This window comes from Triturus cristatus, chromosome 4_2 (genome assembly GCF_964204655.1).
Source record: "Triturus cristatus chromosome 4_2, aTriCri1.1, whole genome shotgun sequence".
NCBI lineage: Eukaryota > Metazoa > Chordata > Amphibia > Caudata > Salamandridae > Triturus > Triturus cristatus.
Window position 1 is genome coordinate 88,271,056 of NC_140586.1, and position 22,155 is coordinate 88,293,210.

Sequence of the window (22,155 nt, forward strand, 5' to 3'; positions counted from 1 at the left end):
AACACTCTGACATCCCTTAAACAACTGGACAAATCAATGACTGTTTGATTTTGGTCCAGACGAAAGCCAGGTAACTGTAAAATTTTTGGCTGAAACATGTCGGCCTCTATTGCTATAAGATAGTTATTTTTTCAAACTATCAGGTTTTTTTTTAATCTTGGCACTTTTTTTGACACCGAATAAAGTTGGGTGGTGTTATCAAGTTGCCATTTTTATCACACTTCTCTTCTATTTTGCACTGCATTTCACACCTTTCTCAGTATCACTATGTTTTGAGACTATTTCTCTGGAAGGCTGCAAACTCATTGCATATACACAGTGATGGTTCCCCTGAAATAGGGTGCACTGCAATGAGTTGTCTCACCTTACTCCCAGATGATTATGTTCTGCCAAAGCGGTGGGCTGATGGGATTTATCTCAATTTAGTGGGCTGAATCAGTCTTCTTTTCTTTGGCTCCCAGTTTCTTTACAAATTGACCGGCTCTCTCCTCTTTTGTTGTTTGCGCAATTGAAACCCCCCCTCCAGAAATGATCTAAAGAGAGATACTGCCAAACCGTGTGTAGTAAAGTACCCTCTTTTCACTCACATCGAAGATACACAGGGGAGGCAATCAACCCCGCCCTCCACAGACGCATACGTGTATAACAATTCCTATGCAGGTACTTAAATTGGACCTGGCGCACCGCTATGGCCGCTCCTCGCGGGGCAGCCAGAGCCTCCACCCAATCCTCCTCCTCTAAGGTGCCTAGATCTCCCTCCCAATCCTCCCAGAGCTTTTGGAGCTTGGAAGGGATGTGAATAACCAGGGTTTGATATATTCAAGATCTTACGATCCGGTAGTTCGCCCATAAAAACTTTGGCTTCCAGAGGACTAAACTCAGCCAAAGATTCCAATCCCGCCAAACTAGGTAGCAGAGCATGACGAAATTGCAGGTACTTGTAGAACTGGGACTTCGGCATATGAAGTTCTCCTTGAAGGTCCTGGAAGGATTTCAACACGAGACCACTCATGACGTCACCTAGGACCGATAACCCTATGTGCTCCCAGCCCCGAAATCCCGGCAAGGCCGCCAGTTGTGGCAACCGCCCATTATCCCATAGGGGGTCTCCCGCGTTCACGTGTTCCACCACCCCATCCTACACAGCACCTGCTGCCAGACCTGGAACACAACCTTTACTGCGGAAGACAAAGCTCTCCATAGTGGTGCCGAATATAATACCCGGTGAAGCGAGTGGTCTCCCAAGAGCCGCCTCTCTACTGCATATGCCGGGTCCTCCCGATCGCCATACCACCATTCATTCAATGCAAGCAGGTGAGACGCTTGATAGTATGACAGAATGTCCGGTGAAGCCAATCCCCCACAATAAGTAGATAGGAAGCACGTCCGTAAAGCCACGCGTACCCTACCCCCAACACGCAAAAACTGCCCAAGGGCCGCATTTACCTGCCAAAACCAGCGAGGTGAAATCGGCTAGGGGTGGTTCTGCAACTGATATAATAAGCGAGGGAGTGCAGGGGCATTCCTGTCTCACCCCCCGCCCAATTGAGAACACGGATGAGGCCATGCTGGCCACCCATACCGATGCCGTAAGATCTGTATATGAAAGACAAATAGGAAATAAACCGCGGCCTGAAATTCAACCGTTGTAATAAGGCGAAGAGGTATACCCAACTAAGAGAATCAAATGCCCTGTCCATATCCGCTAGCAACAATGCTGCCGGCGCTCCCAGGTGCTGGATGGCCGCCACTGCAACATGTGCCCTCCTAATATTAGGTCTACTCGCCCGCTGGGGCATAAAACCAGCCTGGTCGGGATGCACTAAAGCGGCTATATGGGGCAATAAGCGATTGGCCAGGGCCTTTGCCAGAATTTTGGCTTCCAGGTTCAAGAGGGAAATGGGCCTGTAGGACGCGTGTTGATCCGGCGGTCGGCCGGGCTTGTGAAAGACCACCCCCTTCGCATGCCTCCAATCCGGGGGGAGAGAGCCACGATCCCATGCCTCCCTCACCATGGGCCTTTAATGCTGGAGCAGCCCTTTAATGGCTGGTAGAGCCCGCTATGGCGGGCTCTAAGGCTATATTATATCCTTACTATGGCCTACTACTATAGGTCAATATTGCTGACGTTGATGTGGAGGCATACAACTCATTAACATGTAGCACCTTGATGTACGGCAGCATAGTAGTCAGTAGTAGTGTTTGGCAGACTGGGGTAAAGTGGGTTGTTGACATCCCCAATATAAATTCTCACAGTGCAGAATCCCTTTCTACTTGCGGATTCTGAACAGATACTCTCTTCAAACAATACTTTTCTGAAAAATTCAAATTTTGTCAAAAGCCGACCTTCACCCTTATGATCTCATGTCTTCGTGACAATAGAAGTTTCACAACTTCACGCAACTTATATTTGGACCAAGTGAAATAATTTTTGCCCTGCAATCAAATGTTCACCTGAGTAAAGTAGAACATCCGGCTGCATTTTTTCTCCTTCCACTCAGGGTTGCTCTTAGCTATGATTGGCAGATGGAAAATGTTAAAGCGCACTCCATACTACGCCCGCCGGATGTCCTGCCCTCAGACGCAGGTTTCCGGTGGGCAGGGAATATAACTGGCCGGCCATGCACCCAGTGGTGATAAAAGGCGAGAATCAGCAGCCATGAGCACAGGGCACATACTGCATCCTTCATACTGCGCTCACTCACGCACTGATTTTATTTCAACATATACTCCATAGAAATGACAGTTCCATTGGAGTAGGATGTAGTAAATTTTACTTCAGGAGAACATATTGCTCAGCCGGATAACACAATAACCTATCACATTAATGTCTGCACATTATGAACATCCTAAGACAGCTATAAGCCTTGAATCATGAATGCACATACATTTCCTATTCACATCCCCCTTGGGGCAGGCAGGGCAAGGGACCAGCAAACATGGATTGCTCGAAGCAAAGAAAGGTTTTTGAGATGAATGCAACGTTCACAGGAATGACACATTCAGTCTTTATAAGGTAAACACCAGGGAGCCGCTTAGTGCAATGCCCCCACCGGGTCACCCCGTGACGATTTGGTTATGCCCCATGAAACATCAGTGGGATGTAAGGTAGGGCTAGACGGCCAAGACCACTGGCAGGACAGTCCCCCTCTAACCAGCCCCATACCCAAAGAACCTTTATGTAAGAGGGTTTTGATAATAAACTCAGGGGCACTGTAACCTTTGTGCACCATTCTTTGGTGTTTTTCAGCCACAGGGCGAGGCGGTCACCGGTGTCTGTGCCATCTCCCCACCAAAGAGTTTTTCAGTAGCTATCCTCAGCAGGAGCTGTGCACCTTCTCATCTGATGTGCACAACACACCCAATAACCTTCCAGTGGAAAGACCTAGCTCTGGTCTTGCATGCTGCATGGTCTCACTGATGGCCCCAGCGGCAGCTCAGACCAAGAACCATTTATTTGCTGTGTACCCATCACACACCCAGGAATAGAGGCGATACTCACCTTATGTAGAATCATTCAATTTTGCTGCCCTTTAAAGGCCCAGGATAGTGCATGATAGCGGGCAATTATTTGATAGCGGAATTACCAATCTATACTGAAGACGCCAAACTAGGAGTGTTTTCAACTATGCCTCTGCAACCGTATCTATTACAGAGTATTTACTCACTGGTTGACCACACCAGTGCCCTATAGCATGTATGACCAGACAACACCCAGGCACCAGGTTTCCAATCGATCTGGCAGCGTAAATACTAGGCCAAGACTACGTTTCCTTCCAACCAGAAGGCTACCACGTCCCTGCTCATCCTCCTTTTCTGCCCTTGGATGGATGTTCCCTCCTGTCCCCTTTTGCATCCTCATAGCTTGTATAGGACTCTATACCTTAAAGATGGCGCCTCTGGCTCCACATTCCTGGACCAGGAGTCAACCTTGACTGACGGTACAAATAGATGAGCCCACAGATTGGTTGATGATAGTTTCTGTATTGAGTGACGTGTGCATTGCCAGGCTTTGAGGGGCAATGAGGGTCCCCTAGGGGCAGCTCACGCTTTTACAACTCCTGCCCCCTCTGTCCCATTCTCATGACCCCTTCCGGCTAGTTGTTCACCCCCAGCTGCCAGGCTCAAGGGGAAGCAAAGGATGCTGGGAAACCTCACAAGGGAAGAGGCAATAGCCCAGCCCATACCAAATGGAATGGCCCTCAGCCCTGCACGGTGGATTGACCAATGATGCCCCTCCACTACTGGCAGGGGGCTTGATCCAAAAAATTCAGCCACCCTCCTAATTAGTAAAGTTGGTGATGATTGAGGTGAATGTACACAAACTTCACTAGGAGTAAAAACTACGGTGTGGTAGGTGCTGTAGCGCCTCAGATAACCCGGAAGTACTTCACTTTGCAAGATTAACACTAGAAAGGCCTTGGTATGTTTGTCTTGCAGCACTGAATGCTTTTTCAAAGGCAGGCTGTGAAAGGTCAGAAAGCTTCCTTACAGCTACTGATAATTCTTTTAAAATATTAACTTTTCCTTTCTCTGACTCAAACGTGAAGGCGCTTTGTAACTTGAGGCTTTGTGACACTCGCCTTGAGGTACAGGAGAGCGTAAAAGGAGGAGGCTGTGGAGTGTCAATGTTTTAGGACACAATTAAATAAAAACACCTTTGTGGGTTACAAACATTTCACAACATAACTGCAGCATTGAAAGATAGCTGGACTCATTAAGAGGCCACTGGTAAGTGTAGGGGTAATACGAAGCCCAGAAAATACAGCTGTGGGGTGGTATTTATCAGTCGTGGTATTACTTATCCATTATGAATGCTTAACTCAAAATGAGGAATAACATGGTAATAACACATTTCCACCGTTTCTGAGCTGCAAAACCGTTAATGTTAATGTTACTGGGTATTTATAGAGCGCACTGCTACTCCCAAGAGTTTCCCGGCGCTAAAAGAAAAGAAGACCAATGACAAAACACAACTGTGGAGCCCCAAGGCCGCTGATCAATTATACAAACAGCCAAGTTTTGAGCTTGCGGCGAAAACTCAGAAGATCCCCCTCCTGACGCAGATCAAGAGGTAAGCTATTCCAGAGCCAGGAGGCCGCTACTTGGAAGGAACGTCCACCCAATCGAGAGCGAAGAAACCTTGTGGTCTGTGACAAAAATGAATTAGAGGACTGCATGTTTCGAGAGGGAACATAGAGCTGACATCTATTTCTCAAGTACGGAGCCCCAATGTTATGGATGGCCTTATAGGCCAACACCAAAGCCTTGAAGTTCACCCTCTTGCGTACTGGAAGCCAGTGCAAGGACCTAAGGTGTGGGGTCATATGGGTCCTGAAGTCAACCATAAGTATGGCTCTAGCCGCGGCATTCTGTACCACCTAAAGGCGGCTGATCAGATAGTCCGGCAGGCCAAGGTGTAGAACGTTGACATAATCAAGACGCGACAAGATCAATGCTTGCACAACTATCTTCCTATGGGATACTGAAAGTAACGGGAGAAAATTGCGCATCATTTTCAATAGGCCGAAACAGGTGCCTGCTACCGTCTGGACTTGGGATTTCATGGACATATCAGAATATTGCAGTATTTTCTCATCAAAACCGTGCCAGGTTTTACCCGATAACATTTAAAGTGCAGTATTTCCACTCCAGTTGAAATCCTGATCCAAATTCAGATTCCCACATTTTAGCCATACATTTGTTAAGTGCTTATAAGAGCACTTTCTTTTTTCTAGTAACCCCCCACCACCACACTATAAGAGAAACACTCATTAAATACACTCTGTTCAGGTAGCATTTGTGTTTTTCACAGCCATATGTCTTTAGCCGGTGGATGTCGATGGCCAGCACCCCCCACTCTCAAAGCTGTTCTAGCCCCATTGCACACTTGTGTAGCATCTTGATTTGCAACTCTGCACATCCCCATTCGGACTCTGACAAAAACTGGGAGAGTTTATCTCTGTGTAAATTGATGATACAGAGTTATTGAAATGGCCGCATAATACTACTGCTGGCAACATTGTCAAGTAAGAGGGCTCCGAGGTTACTGGATGAAGAGATTTGTCCAGGGTCACTTATCGAATTTGGGTGGGGAATCCGGTAGAGGTCCTGAGATCAACCTGCTCTTAATTTGCTAAGTTTAGCCACCAACGAGCTACAAGCATAATGCGGATTCATTAACAAAAACATTCTTATAAATTCACTCTGTGAGCTACAGTAAATGACAAATAATGAGACCCAAAATAGAGTCTTGACTCGACAATGTGGTAATCAGAGCCGTGGCACAATCAGAATCCATGCAGATCTGGAACAATGGCGTCCTGGGAGGGCTGATTCAAAGCTCTGGCATACAGAAACACACAGACTGCAAAAAATAAGATTTAATAGCCCTGGGAAAATATCTAAGCAGCTGATGGCACGTTTGCAAAAAAGATACGCGCGATGAGCAGTGTTTAAAAATTTATTTAAACGATATATAGGCCTCATTACGATATTAGTCAAACACTGTTCGGTCGGACTCCCATTGATTTCAATGGGAGCCTGTGTTCCGACCGACAACAGGCTCCGATTGAAAAAAGGGATGGTTGGGGAAACCTTGCACCCTGTAGCGGGCACCTCATGGTGCTTGCCACACTGCATGGCTGTAAAGAGGTAACCCATGGGTACCCCCATGGGTCTCAACCGGAGGCCTCCAGGTGAAGGTGGGCCTGCTTAGGGGCCCCAAAGTCAATTCCCGATAGCAGTTTTGTGTCGGGCAGAGCGGGTCGGAAAGGCTTTCTGAATCCAACATTGTAATAGGTCGTTCGGAAACGCGGTCCATAGACCTGTACGATTCGGCTCAGTCTGACTCAGAGTATCCAAATGCCAGTCGGAGCTGAGTCGGAAATACTGAATGATTACCTTTCCATCGTAATTGGTTGGTCGGAAAAGTTTGAGTTGATCGGAAACATAGGTTCCGAGACGGGTTAGGTAAATACGAATGCCGTTCGGAGCGTTTACGACCGACATCATAATCAGCCCCTCTGTCACAAACACTGACTGGCTGGACACAGGTTGTGAGTAAAATGCCGTGAACAAAACACAGAAGGAGTTATTTACCAAAGATTTGCATGGGCATACTGGGGATGCAAAGCAACACGAACCATTACTTCACTTTACTTATTACAAAATCCTGCAGCCACAGCTCAAAAGTTGCACAGCACCACCTACGGGCCAGCGCAGTCCTTTTAAATACCCCCCACAGGGTTCTCAATTACTTGGCCCTGTACTGGTGCATTCTGGGATGAATTACTTCTTAGAATGAGTTAATAGTGATAAAGAACCAAACATGTCACTGAAATAATTTCCCAATCTGCCCTTCTGTCTGTCCTTCCCCCTCCTCATTTGATTTGGTTCTACTCACCCTTCTCCCCACTGTTCTCTCGGGTCTTTCTCTTTTCATTTCTCTCCCATGGTGTAGGTCTCCCACTCACTGTCTTCCCCTTGTGGCCAATATCATCAGCTTTCTTCCCCCTATTCTCTACATCCTTTCTGGGACATTTCTAAATCCTTTTCTTCACCTTGTGCTCTCCGATATCCCTCATCATCCTCTTCCACCTTCTCTGTCTACCTTCCTTCATCTGTATACTGTGCTACTTCAGTCTGGTATCTCGCCTCAATCATTCTTCCCTTTTATTTTCTGAACTGTATCTCACCCTATCTCCTTCCCTTGCCCTCTCTTTCATTTCACTTCTTCACGCTGTGTTCCCGCACCTCCTTTCGCACTGTGCTCCCTAATATTCCTCACGCCGCTTCAGCTGTCTCATCTCACTGATCGTCCCTCTGTAATCTCGCCTCTTTCTCATCCTGCTCTTTTCCCTGTGATCTGGGGCCATGCTATACGCTGTTCTGAAAAAGCGAACTGCCTCCTTTATCAATGCATGTTCTATGAAAAAGAACCATTCAAATATCTACGACCAGATCCCTGACTCAAGCTTAGCCCTCCTGTCCATTAACAAAACTAAGCTAGGACACTATGTCGCAAGGTTATCCCATTGGGATATGGGATTCTCAGCTGAAGATATAACTAAAGTACCGGAGGAGGACTAAGTTGTTTTTAAGAAATTGTTTGTGACGAAAAGTTTAAAGAATTTGCAGCTCCTGAATGCGAACTACTTCTCGTCTCCCCCACCCCAACCTTCACATGCTTATTTTTATTATTATCTAGGCCTCTAAAAGGAGCATTCATGGATGCCTTCATTGGAGCAACCTCTAAAATCACAGTAAACCACAAAAATCGCAGACAATCAAACACTGTGCCAACCAACTACCACACCCTCCAATCCCAATGCCAAAGACAAATGCAACAGCTTCAACAACTTCTTCTGCAAAACAAAATGTAGACAATCTGACAAACCAACAGCACCAACTCTACATCCCTCTCACCACCTATCCAACGAGGTATGACTTCACAAAGAAAATCCTTCAATCACTTTCTTACACAGACCTCACTGACCTCCTCAACTCCATCACAGCCAACTCCTGTGAGGATCATGCCCTGTTATTGTCCTTCAACACAGTCCATTAAGGAGAAGATTGTTCTTTCCTGCTCAATGTCATCAGAACATCCCTTGCCTAAGGCATCTGCCAGAAGCCCTCAAGACTGTCCAGATCCTCCCTCTCCTTATGTAACCCACCTTAGATCATTATGACCTTGACAACTGTCCACCCATCACCTGCCTACCCATCAAGACCATTGAGAAAAAAGTCTTAAAAAAACTGCAAGAACACATGAATACCAATCATCTCCATCATCCCTGCCAATCAGGTTTCAGATTACGCTGCAGCAAGGATACAGCTACCATGCAGGTAGTAGATGACCCCATCTTAAACACAGACAAGCATGATCCCAACATCCTGATTCTTTTGGGCCTTGCTTCCTTTCACACAATCAACTAAACTACACTCATGTATACTCTAACACCTCAACTGGATTTGGTTGTAATTTCCTCCAGAAGTACTCATCCTACCTACCCAACCACCACCAGGTCCCTCTGTCATGAATCTGACGCGTGATGGAGTCTTTGGCTGTGGGTCAGTCCAGTAGCCCAGGTTTTCACTGTTTTAGTCTGCCAGAGTTATGGGCAACCCCATCCGAAGTTGCGTTGCTGCAGACACTAGTCATTGCTCAGCAGACGATGTCTCCATGAAAAGGTCCTGAATGGAGGAAAACATCTGAAGACAAACACTCCAGAAAGGACACGGACGTCCTGGACTGGAGAGCTGACCAATGCTGACCAGGCCTCAAGGTCAGAGGCACCGCTGGAAAGGAAGAGGTCTTTCCAAAAGAATTCCATGGAGAAACACAGAGAATACTGGAGGAACAGGATAACCAAGATGGAAGAAGGATAAGATAACTGGCAAAACCCCAGCAGAAAACTGATATTCACTCTGGAGCACTAGGACAAGACAACAAGTCTGCACAAAGTGTTGTGATGCAACAAATGAACAAATTTCCCTCCTTTTATAGATTAAAGGAAAAGGAAATTCCCAACACTCCATACTGCATTTAGAAAAAGGTTATACACTTCAGTAGTGTGATGGGCATCTTATGTTAAGTAAAATATTATTCCTCAGAAATCCTCACAAGAAATTCTGGGAGAGAGAAAGGACTGGAAGTATGGAGTCGCCAATGGGCATCTCCTGAGAGACTCCCCCGGGGAGGGTAAAAGTACCATAGGGATTGACATAGGTGGGCCGGCCCCTAGAAGCTAAGTGCCTGCCAGCACTCTCATACACCTCCAAGCTCTGCGGGAACCATGCATTTCGTCCTCCTGAGATAGCCTCGGGCACAGATATTAAGCGAGATGCCAGCTGCAGTGCAACACCCTCAAGATTTCAGAAGCTACCCGTCATATGCGCCCGTCCATCCATCCTGGCCCATCTCTTCTCTAAACCTCAATGGAGATCCTTGGAATCTTACACAGCAGCATCAAAATGTTACAACAATGGCATACTCTGTTTTTCAATATATATGTAAATAGACCTTTGTGAATCATTGATCAACTGTGGCTAGGCTTACCAAGATTGATATTCTCGTATCAATCCAACCAATGAATTGTTTTTAATGTTTTCTCTCTCTAAACACTATTTGGAATCCTTTCCCACCCCTTTCACTAAGAGCACCCCCTTCTGCACGTTCCCCTTGAGCAACCTCTTTCTGTCTCCTTCATTGTTTCTAGAACGCAGGAAGATACCTACTGCTAGTCTAACTATGATTGAATAAAATTAATGTTACTTTGGAATCTATTGGTTGTTGCACATTATTAAATTGAATGTTTTGACTACTGTGAGCTGACATTATGCATGCTCAAAAATTGTTTATAAAGTTTACTGGTGTTTTGATTGATCCTATTCAAAGAAAGGTTTAGAACCATTGTTTTATGTACCAATTTGAGCCCAGGTCCAAGACTATAATTGGGTCACCCCATTTTCATAATAGACAACAATGGCATACAGCGCAACCTGCAATTCTCCTCAAAACTCGACATTCAACAACTCAAGTTCTAGCTTGAATGTCCAGAATCTACCTGAAAGTCACCCCACCAAAACGTTGGCCTCAAAGTTTGGTAGATGGGATACTCCCTCAAAAAAGTGTCTGATAGTTCATTCACTATCCTACAAGTGCCTTAGGTTATAATGCGCATGTAACATGGTGGATCAGACATTCCCAACATTTAGGACAGAGTAACCCACACGCCAAACTCTAAATAAATCCCCCAAAATACCTTATATTTGGCAACAACAATAAAATGACAGTGAAAACGTTTGTTTGACAACATGAATCTAGATTACTTTAATCCGAAACTATTGACAATTGTCAAGTCACTCGAATTTACCCTTGACAGCGTTTCTTCCTGTAAGAAACACTTCACCAGGAAAAATTAAAATAGCATGGTCCCAATGACCCCACCTGAACATAATTTAACTACACCTGCCTGAAATCAACTTCACCAAGGAAGTCAAAGCCCCTCAACATTTTTATCGGAAGGAGACAATGCCTGAGAGACACTGTGCTTACCCCCCTGAAGGAATTCTACTCACTGCAGCATGCTTGTCTAAGTCCAGGAGAAATTCAATCATAATTTCGTCATTCTGATGCAATATCAGCTGTATGCCAAAATTACCTTAAAGACTAGCTGCATCGTTTGCTAAGCCACAATAAATAGCAACCTTGTCAATCAAATCAATCAGGGGAAATGTAAGTGCACTACTCACCCGTGAGGGTCTCAAGGCGCTGGGGAGGAGGTGGGGTTAAGCAGCTCCATTCAGTTGAAGAGCCATGTCTTCAGTGTCTTCCTGAAGATGTTCAGGGAGGGGGTGCTTCTGATGTGGATTGGGAGTTCGTTCCAGGTCTTGGCCGCGATGTAGGAGAAAGCTCTTCCCCCTGTTCTGGCTCTGCGTATCCGCGGGATTACAGAAAGGGCGAGGTTGATGGATCGGAGGTTTCACTTGGGTGCGTGGAAGGAGAGTCTCTTGTTGAGGTATTTGGGTCCGGTGTTGTGAAGGCATTTGTAGGCGTGGGTGAGTACATTGTTTATCCATCTCTGGTGGATCATGACTTACCTGCAGCCAAGAGGCTGCTAGACTAGAGATGAAGATGTGTGAGAAAGACTGGAAAACAGGCCTTCTCCATCACTGATTTTAAGATTTGAAACAATATCCCCATAACCCTCAGAACTTCGGGGCCCGATTACGCGCCCCTTCAAAGAACACTGCATTGCTCCAACTTAGATGCCCCCTGTATTTCCTACAGTAGCCAGACTCTTTCCTAGAACTCTGACATTTCTCTTCGATCATATTCTTGAGCACTGGTCTTGTACAGCACTCAGTGGCACTGTTTTGGTTCACACTACATATATACCCATACATCTATGTGTTCAAGGGGACATGAATATCTGGTTTGTCAAATCAAACCTCGCCAAAACAAGATTCCTGGTCTAGCACGTCTCGTTTGTACTCAAGTTGTCTCCTATCTCAACCGAGCTAGACTCACCTCAGATGCAATCTTGGCTCCACCAGGAATTATTACATTAAGGGGAAATCAAATCTCCTCGCAACATGGAGTAAACACCCACTTGTCTCTTTCAAGTTTAGCCTTCCCACCAGGAGCAGTGTTACAACAACAAACACCAATAGGGCACCCAGTGGAGCTAGCCTGACCTTGTTGCACTGGACTCTCACCTACCTGGCTACTCACCACTCTTCAAGTCGTGCACACAGCGAAAACCGCTTAAGCCGCATTCAAACCCTTCCGTTGAAGCCTCGCACTGGAGCGCTTTACGGTAATAACCTTCTTTTAGGAGTTCAGCGAATTGTCATCTGAACTCCTCTTTCACCTAAATAGTGGGCAATACCCCTATTTATCATCACTATATACTCTTAAGGTCCTGATGAAAGCCCCCATGACCCTGCGGGGCAAATAAGGGGCTGAAACATGTCGACCCACTTTTTGGACTGATTGTGCAGCGGACACATTACACGCCCATCCTGCACAACTTCCTGCCATTTTATTCTTTTCCCATGCACCAGACAAAAATAAAAATTATAGTCTAGGTAGCACGAGGAAATATCTTTCCTCCTTTTTAACACACTGATTCACTGGACACGAGCACTTCATCCTATATATTTTTTATCTCTGATCACTACTGCAAATATCCAAATATCCAGTGGTTCCCTCCGGGTGGAGGAAGCATAAACTAAACCCAATGATGATGCGGTCACGTTATGTAGGCGGAGAATCAAGATATACCGCCATCCAAACCATCTAAACGTGAATGAGGGTTTTTAAGGAACAGTTGAAAAACCATATAACCCTGGATAACAGGTACAAGTGATCCATTCTATTTTGATTACAAACTACTGACTGGAAGGTGAATGGATCACGTTTCCTTCTATCTCCCTCACAATTGATTGACTACAATTGATTACTCCAGACAGAATATTCACCTTTCAGTTACTCTGACAAAATACCTGTCCATGGATTACTATGACAGAATACCTGTTCATTGATTACTCTGAATAGAATACATGTCCATTGATTACTCTGAATAGAATACCTGTCCATGGATTACTATGACAGAATACCTGTCCATTGATTACTATGACAGAATACCTGTCCATTGATTACTCTGAATAGAATACCTGTCCATGGATTACTATGACAGAATACCTGTCCATGGATTACTCTGAATAGAATACCTGTCCATTGATTACTCTGAATAGAATACCTGTCCATTGATTACTCTGAATAGAATACCTGTCCATTGATTACTCTGAATAGAATACCTGTCTATTGATTACTCTGAATAGAATACCTGTCCATGGATTACTATGACAGAATACCTGTCCATGGATTACTCTGAATAGAATACCTGTCCATTGATTACTCTGAATAGAATACATGTCCATTGATTACTCTGAATAGAATACCTGTCCATTGATTACTCTGAATAGAATACCTGTCCATTGATTACTCTGAATAGAATACCTGTCCATTGATTACTCTGAATAGAATACCTGTCCATTGATTACTCTGAATAGAATACATGTCCATGGATTACTATGACAGAATACCTGTCCATTGATTACTCTGAATAGAATACCTGTCCATTGATTACTCTGAATAGAATACCTGTCCATTGATTACTCTGAATAGAATACATGTCCATTGATTACTCTGAATAGAATACCTGTCCATTGATTACTCTGAATAGAATACCTGTCCATGGATTACTATGACAGAATACCTGTCCATGGATTACTATGACAGAATACCTGTCCATTGATTACTCTGAATAGAATGCATGTCCATGGATTACTATGACAGAATACCTGTTCATTGATTACTCTGAATAGAATACCTGTCCATTGATTACTCTGAATAGAATACATGTCCATTGATTACTCTGAATAGAATACCTGTCCATTGATTACTCTGAATAGAATACCTGTCCATTGATTACTATGACAGAATACCTGTCCATGGATTACTATGACAGAATACCTGTCCATTGATTACTCTGAATAGAATACCTGTCCATGGATTACTATGACAGAATACCTGTCCATTGATTACTCTGAATAGAATACCTGTCCATTGATTACTCTGAATAGAATACCTGTCCATGGATTACTATGACAGAATACCTGTCCATGGATTACTATGACAGAATACCTGTCCATTGATTACTCTGAATAGAATACATGTCCATGGATTACTATGACAGAATACCTGTCCATTGATTACTCTGAATAGAATACCTGTCCATTGATTACTCTGAATAGAATACATGTCCATTGATTACTCTGAATAGAATACCTGTCCATTGATTACTCTGAATAGAATACCTGTCCATTGATTACTCTGAATAGAATACATGTCCATGGATTACTATGACAGAATACATGTCCATGGATTACTATGACAGAATACCTGTCCATTGATTACTCTGAATAGAATACATGTCCATGGATTACTATGACAGAATACCTGTTCATTGATTACTCTGAATAGAATACCTGTCCATTGATTACTCTGAATAGAATACCTGTCCATTGATTACTCTGAATAGAATACCTGTCCATGGATTACTATGACAGAATACCTGTCCATGGATTACTATGACAGAATACCTGTCCATTGATTACTCTGAATAGAATACCTGTCCATTGATTACTCTGAATAGAATACCTGTCCATTGATTACTCTGAATAGAATACATGTCCATTGATTACTCTGAATAGAATACCTGTTCATTGATTACTCTGAATAGAACACCTGTCCATTGATTACTCTGAATAGAATACCTGTCCATGGATTACTATGACAGAATACCTGTCCATTGATTACTCTGAAAAGAATACATGTCCATGGATTACTATGACAGAATACCTGTCCATTGATTACTCTGAATAGAATACCTGTCCATTGATTACTCTGAATAGAATACCTGTCCATTGATTACTCTGAATAGAATACCTGTCCATTGATTACTCTGAATAGAATACCTGTCCATGGATTACTCTGAATAGAATACCTGTCCATTGATTACTCTGAATAGAATACCTGTCCATTGATTACTCTGAATAGAATACCTGTCCATTGATTACTCTGAATAGAATACATGTCCATGGATTACTATGACAGAATACCTGTCCATTGATTACTCTGAATAGAATACCTGTCCATTGATTACTCTGAATAGAATACCTGTCTATTGATTACTCTGAATAGAATACCTGTCCATGGATTACTATGACAGAATACCTGTCCATGGATTACTCTGAATAGAATACCTGTCCATTGATTACTCTGAATAGAATACATGTCCATTGATTACTCTGAATAGAATACCTGTCCATTGATTACTCTGAATAGAATACCTGTCCATTGATTACTCTGAATAGAATACCTGTCCATTGATTACTCTGAATAGAATACATGTCCATGGATTACTATGACAGAATACCTGTCCATTGATTACTCTGAATAGAATACCTGTCCATGGATTACTATGACAGAATACCTGTCCATGGATTACTATGACAGAATACCTGTCCATTGATTACTCTGAATAGAATGCATGTCCATGGATTACTATGACAGAATACCTGTTCATTGATTACTCTGAATAGAATACCTGTCCATTGATTACTCTGAATAGAATACATGTCCATTGATTACTCTGAATAGAATACCTGTCCATTGATTACTCTGAATAGAATACCTGTCCATTGATTACTATGACAGAATACCTGTCCATGGATTACTATGACAGAATACCTGTCCATTGATTACTCTGAATAGAATACCTGTCCATGGATTACTATGACAGAATACCTGTCCATTGATTACTCTGAATAGAATACCTGTCCATTGATTACTCTGAATAGAATACCTGTCCATGGATTACTATGACAGAATACCTGTCCATGGATTACTATGACAGAATACCTGTCCATTGATTACTCTGAATAGAATACATGTCCATGGATTACTATGACAGAATACCTGTCCATTGATTACTCTGAATAGAATACCTGTCCATTGATTACTCTGAATAGAATACATGTCCATTGATTACTCTGAATAGAATACCTGTCCATTGATTACTCTGAATAGAATACCTGTCCATTGATTACTCTGAATAGAATACATGTCCATGGATTACTATGACAGAATACATGTCCATGGATTACTATGACAGAATACCTGTCCATTGATTACTCTGAATAGAATACATGTCCATGGATTACTATGACAGAATACCTGTTCATTGATTACTCTGAATAGAATACCTGTCCATTGATTACTCTGAATAGAATACCTGTCCATTGATTACTCTGAATAGAATACCTGTCCATGGATTACTATGACAGAATACCTGTCCATGGATTACTATGACAGAATACCTGTCCATTGATTACTCTGAATAGAATACCTGTCCATTGATTACTCTGAATAGAATACCTGTCCATTGATTACTCTGAATAGAATACATGTCCATTGATTACTCTGAATAGAATACCTGTTCATTGATTACTCTGAATAGAACACCTGTCCATTGATTACTCTGAATAGAATACCTGTCCATGGATTACTATGACAGAATACCTGTCCATTGATTACTCTGAAAAGAATACATGTCCATGGATTACTATGACAGAATACCTGTCCATTGATTACTCTGAATAGAATACCTGTCCATTGATTACTCTGAATAGAATACCTGTCCATTGATTACTCTGAATAGAATACCTGTCCATGGATTACTATGACAGAATACCTGTCCATTGATTACTCTGAATAGAATACCTGTCCATTGATTACTCTGAATAGAATACCTGTCCATTGATTACTCTGAATAGAATACATGTCCATGGATTACTATGACAGAATACCTGTCCATTGATTACTCTGAATAGAATACCTGTCCATTGATTACTCTGAATAGAATACCTGTCCATTGATTACTCTGAATAGAATACATGTCCATTGATTACTCTGAATAGAATACCTGTCCATTGATTACTCTGAATAGAATACCTGTCCATTGATTACTCTGAATAGAATACCTGTCCATGGATTACTATGACAGAATACCTGTCCATGGATTACTATGACAGAATACCTGTCCATTGATTACTCTGAATAGAATACCTGTCCATTGATTACTCTGAATAGAACACATGTCCATTGATTACTCTGAATAGAATACATGTCCATGGATTACTCTGAATAGAATACATGTCCATTGATTACTCTGAATAGAATACCTGTCCATTGATTACTCTGAATAGAATACCTGTCCATTGATTACTCTGAATAGAATACCTGTCCATTGATTACTCTGAATAGAATACCTGTCCATTGATTACTCTGAATAGAATACCTGTCCATTGATTACTCTGAATAGAATACCTGTCCATGGATTACTATGACAGAATACCTGTCCATTGATTACTCTGAATAGAATACCTGTCCATTGATTACTCTGAATAGAATACCTGTCCATTGATTACTCTGAATAGAATACATGTCCATGGATTACTATGACAGAATACATGTCCATTGATTACTCTGAATAGAATACCTGTCCATTGATTACTCTGAATAGAATACCTGTCCATTGATTACTCTGAATAGAATACCTGTCCATGGATTACTATGACAGAATACCTGTCCATGGATTACTATGACAGAATACCTGTCCATTGATTACTCTGAATAGAATACCTGTCCATTGATTACTCTGAATAGAACACATGTCCATTGATTACTCTGAATAGAATACATGTCCATGGATTACTCTGAATAGAATACATGTCCATGGATTACTATGAAAGAATACCTGTTCATTGATTACTCTGAATAGAATACATGTCCATTGATTACTCTGAATAGAATACCTGTTCATTGATTACTCTGAATAGAATACATGTCCATTGATTACTCTGAATAGAATACCTGTCCATTGATTACTCTGAATAGAATACCTGTCCATTGATTACTATGACAGAATACCTGTCCATTGATTACTCTGAATAGAATACCTGTCCATGGATTACTATGACAGAATACCTGTCCATTGATTACTATGACAGAATACCTGTCCATTGATTACTCTTAATAGAATACCTGTCCATTGATTACTCTGAATAGAATACCTGTCCATTGATTACTCTGAATAGAATACCTGTCCATTGATTACTCTGAATAGAATACCTGTCCATGGATTACTATGACAGAATACCTGTCCATTGATTACTCTGAATAGAATACATGTCCATGGATTACTATGACAGAATACCTGTCCATTGATTACTCTGAATAGAATACCTGTCCATTGATTACTCTGAATAGAATACCTGTCCATTGATTACTCTGAATAGAATACATGTCCATTGATTACTCTGAATAGAATACCTGTCCATTGATTACTCTGAATAGAATACCTGTCCATTGATTACTCTGAATAGAATACCTGTCCATTGATTACTCTGAATAGAATACCTGTCCATGGATTACTATGACAGAATACCTGTCCATTGATTACTCTGAATAGAATACATGTCCATGGATTACTATGACAGAATACCTGTCCATTGATTACTCTGAATAGAATACCTGTCCATTGATTACTCTGAATAGAATACATGTCCATTGATTACTCTGAATAGAATACCTGTTCATTGATTACTCTGAATAGAACACCTGTCCATTGATTACTCTGAATAGAATACCTGTCCATTGATTACTCTGAATAGAATACCTGTCCATGGATTACTCTGAATAGAATACCTGTCCATGGATTACTATGACAGAATACCTGTCCATTGATTACTCTGAATGGAATACCTGTCCATTGATTACTCTGAATAGAATACCTGTCCATTGATTACTCTGAATAGAATACCTGTCCATTGATTACTCTGAATAGAATACCTGTCCATGGATTACTATGACAGAATACCTGTCCATTGATTACTCTGAATAGAATACCTGTCCATGGATTACTATGACAGAATACCTGTCCATTGATTACTCTGAATAGAATACATGTCCATGGATTACTATGACAGAATACCTGTCCATTGATTACTCTGAATAGAAAACATGTCCATTGATTACTCTGAATAGAATACCTGTCCATTGATTACTCTGAATAGAATACCTGTCCATGGATTACTATGACAGAATACCTGTCCATTGATTACTCTGAATAGAATACCTGTCCATGGATTACTATGACAGAATACCTGTCCATTGATTACTCTGAATAGAATACATGTCCATGGATTACTATGACAGAATACCTGTCCATTGATTACTCTGAATAGAAAACATGTCCATTGATTACTCTGAATAGAATACCTGTCCATTGATTACTCTGAATAGAATACATGTCCATTGATTACTCTGAATAGAATACCTGTTCATTGATTACTCTGAATAGAACACCTGTCCATTGATTACTCTGAATAGAATACCTGTCCATTGATTACTCTGAATAGAATACCTGTCCATTGATTACTCTGAATAGAATACATGTCCATTGATTACTCTGAACAGAATACATGTCCATTGATTACTCTGAACAGAATACATGTCCGTTGATTAGTCCGAACAGAACAGCTGTCCATCGGTTACTCCAAAAAGGGCACCTATCCATTGATTACTCGGAAGAAAATGCTGGCCCACTGTTCTCCCTGAACAGAATAGCTGCCCAGTGTTTATTCCAAATACAACACCTGACCAGTGACTACTCTAAACAGAATAGCTGGCAAGTGACTACTATGCACAGAATACCTGCCTGCTGATTACTCCAACCCGAATACCGGCCTATCGATTGCTAGGAACAGAATAACTTCATCAATTACTCTGAACAGAATACCTGCATATCGATTTCTCCGACGGAATACCAGTACATTAGCACTCCCTCCAGAATGCCTGTCCAATGAGTACTCCCTAGAGAATACCTGTGCATTGATTACTCTGGACACAATAGCTGTTTTGAGTACTCCCTGCAGAATGCCTAGCCCCTAATTACTCAATAGAATACCTGCCCACTTTTTCTGCCTGCCCTTCGATTACTCCAAACAGAATCTCTGTCCAGTGGCTACTCTGAACAGAATATTTGCTCTCTCATACTTTGCCCATTTTCACTCTGTCCCTCGCTCTCGCTCTCTGTCTCTCTCGACCTTGGGTCGGCAGAGAGTGCTGTACACATACCCAACCTTACACAGCACTTCCCAGCGTCCCCGTCGAAGGCTTCCATCTCCGTCGCCCTCTTGCTTTCTCCAGATTGCTTCTCTCTCTTATCTTTTGCTCTTCTCAGGGTGAAACGAGGTAAACGTCTGAAGGTGGCAGGGGTGGCATCTGGGGCGCCCGGTTCCTTAGCGGTCTCTTTCCACAAGATAAGAGAAGGATCTTGTAAGCGGCCTTCGGCTGTTTACAAAGTGCACACACTATATATAAATGCCCTTTGTAACTCGGCGATAGTTTTAAGTCTTGCTTTTTTGAAATGTAGGAAGAGGTCAGGACATAGGGCTAATGCACAGGTTGCTAAGCCCTTAGCATAACCCCGGGGCCGGTTTTGCTGTGATGTGTAGCAAGGTAATTCCTTAGAGTGAAAGTAATAATGTATGTCACTGTTTGCCAAGCGTGTGGGCACCAAGACGTATTTCTGACAGCTGAGAGTCACGAGGGGGTGCACAAGCAGGCAGCCCCCCACATGCTAGCGCCGTCTGGAGTGCTATTATCTGCAAAGTCTGGCTGCCCAAGCAGGGAGAAACAAGCCCTAGCAAAGCCAACAACAGCTCTTGCGTTGGCCACCAGCCTTTTGGCTTTACCAATGCTTGTATTGTTTAGTCATTGTTTTTTGTAAAGCCTTATTGTTAGAGGGAACTACCAGGCCCTCTCCAGTATCTAAAAAAGAAATGACTAGAATTAAATATTTCTGTTTTTATGCAATAGCCTCCAAAGGCAACAGCTTTGTGTGCAGATGTGCTCTTTGTGGAAGAGGCTAAAGGCCGTCACTCACAGTGGAATGAACCACTAGGGCAGGGGGGTGACCGATTGCCACACGCGCTATGCTGAAATGGGTGAAATTAAAATGTGAACGACAACAGCAACTCAATAGATGAGGACAGCCGTCGAAATGGTCCTTAGCAGTATATTCATAATTGTAGTAAAATCAAAAGGTCCTGACTAACACGTGACATAAAAAAGCCAAGTATCAGCAAAGTCAATAGGACCTCCCTTCACCTGCTGGTATGATGATTATTTTTATTGCAAGCATATATCACAACTATAAGCAAGCAGTGACAAAGCCAATGGGTCTTGCCTTTGGGGGTGATTAGTTTGCCAATGTATTTTTGGCAATGCTGCACAGCATCTGCAAGATGAAAAAAGATTTAAAAAAAGGCTTGATTAGGCGAATGCAGCAGGCATGTCGTTTTATAGGCGGGAAGACGCATCACACAAGCACACACATACAAAATGACAGACACTTTTTTCTATTTACCAATTCAAGATGGATCGGTAAATAAACATTTTTAGAAGTAGTGCCAAAGTGGATTTTTTTTAAGGTGGAGAGGGTTATCCCATCCAAAATATAATAGAAAATATAAAATTATAAAATAAAAACAGAGGGCATGGAAGTGGTGGGAATAAGATGAGTGGGTGGAGGAAAGTAACAGGGAGTGGGCAGGTGGTGCTCGAGTTCGTCCCCACTGTTGTCCAAACCCTATTTACTGCATACTTCCACCAGTGCTCAATTTCTGTAAACAGGCCTTTTAAATCTTGTTATTATGTGGTCACATTTACTGTACATTCAAAGACAGAGGTCAAATTTCAGGCTCTGTATTCCAAGGAGCTTGGCGTTTACTTTTCTTTCTCGGACTTAAAGGTGAGAGGATTTATGTGACAATCATGCTGGTTATAAGGGATGTGCCCGAGGAAGGCTGTACGATGTTATTTGTTTTCTAACACAACAAAATTTAAATGTCTGTAAATGAACTGTGCAGACATTTCAGAATAAATTGGACTTCTAAAAGCACAAATGAAGCAATTGTTTTGGTAATTCTGAAGTGCGTTGGAAACAAATATTT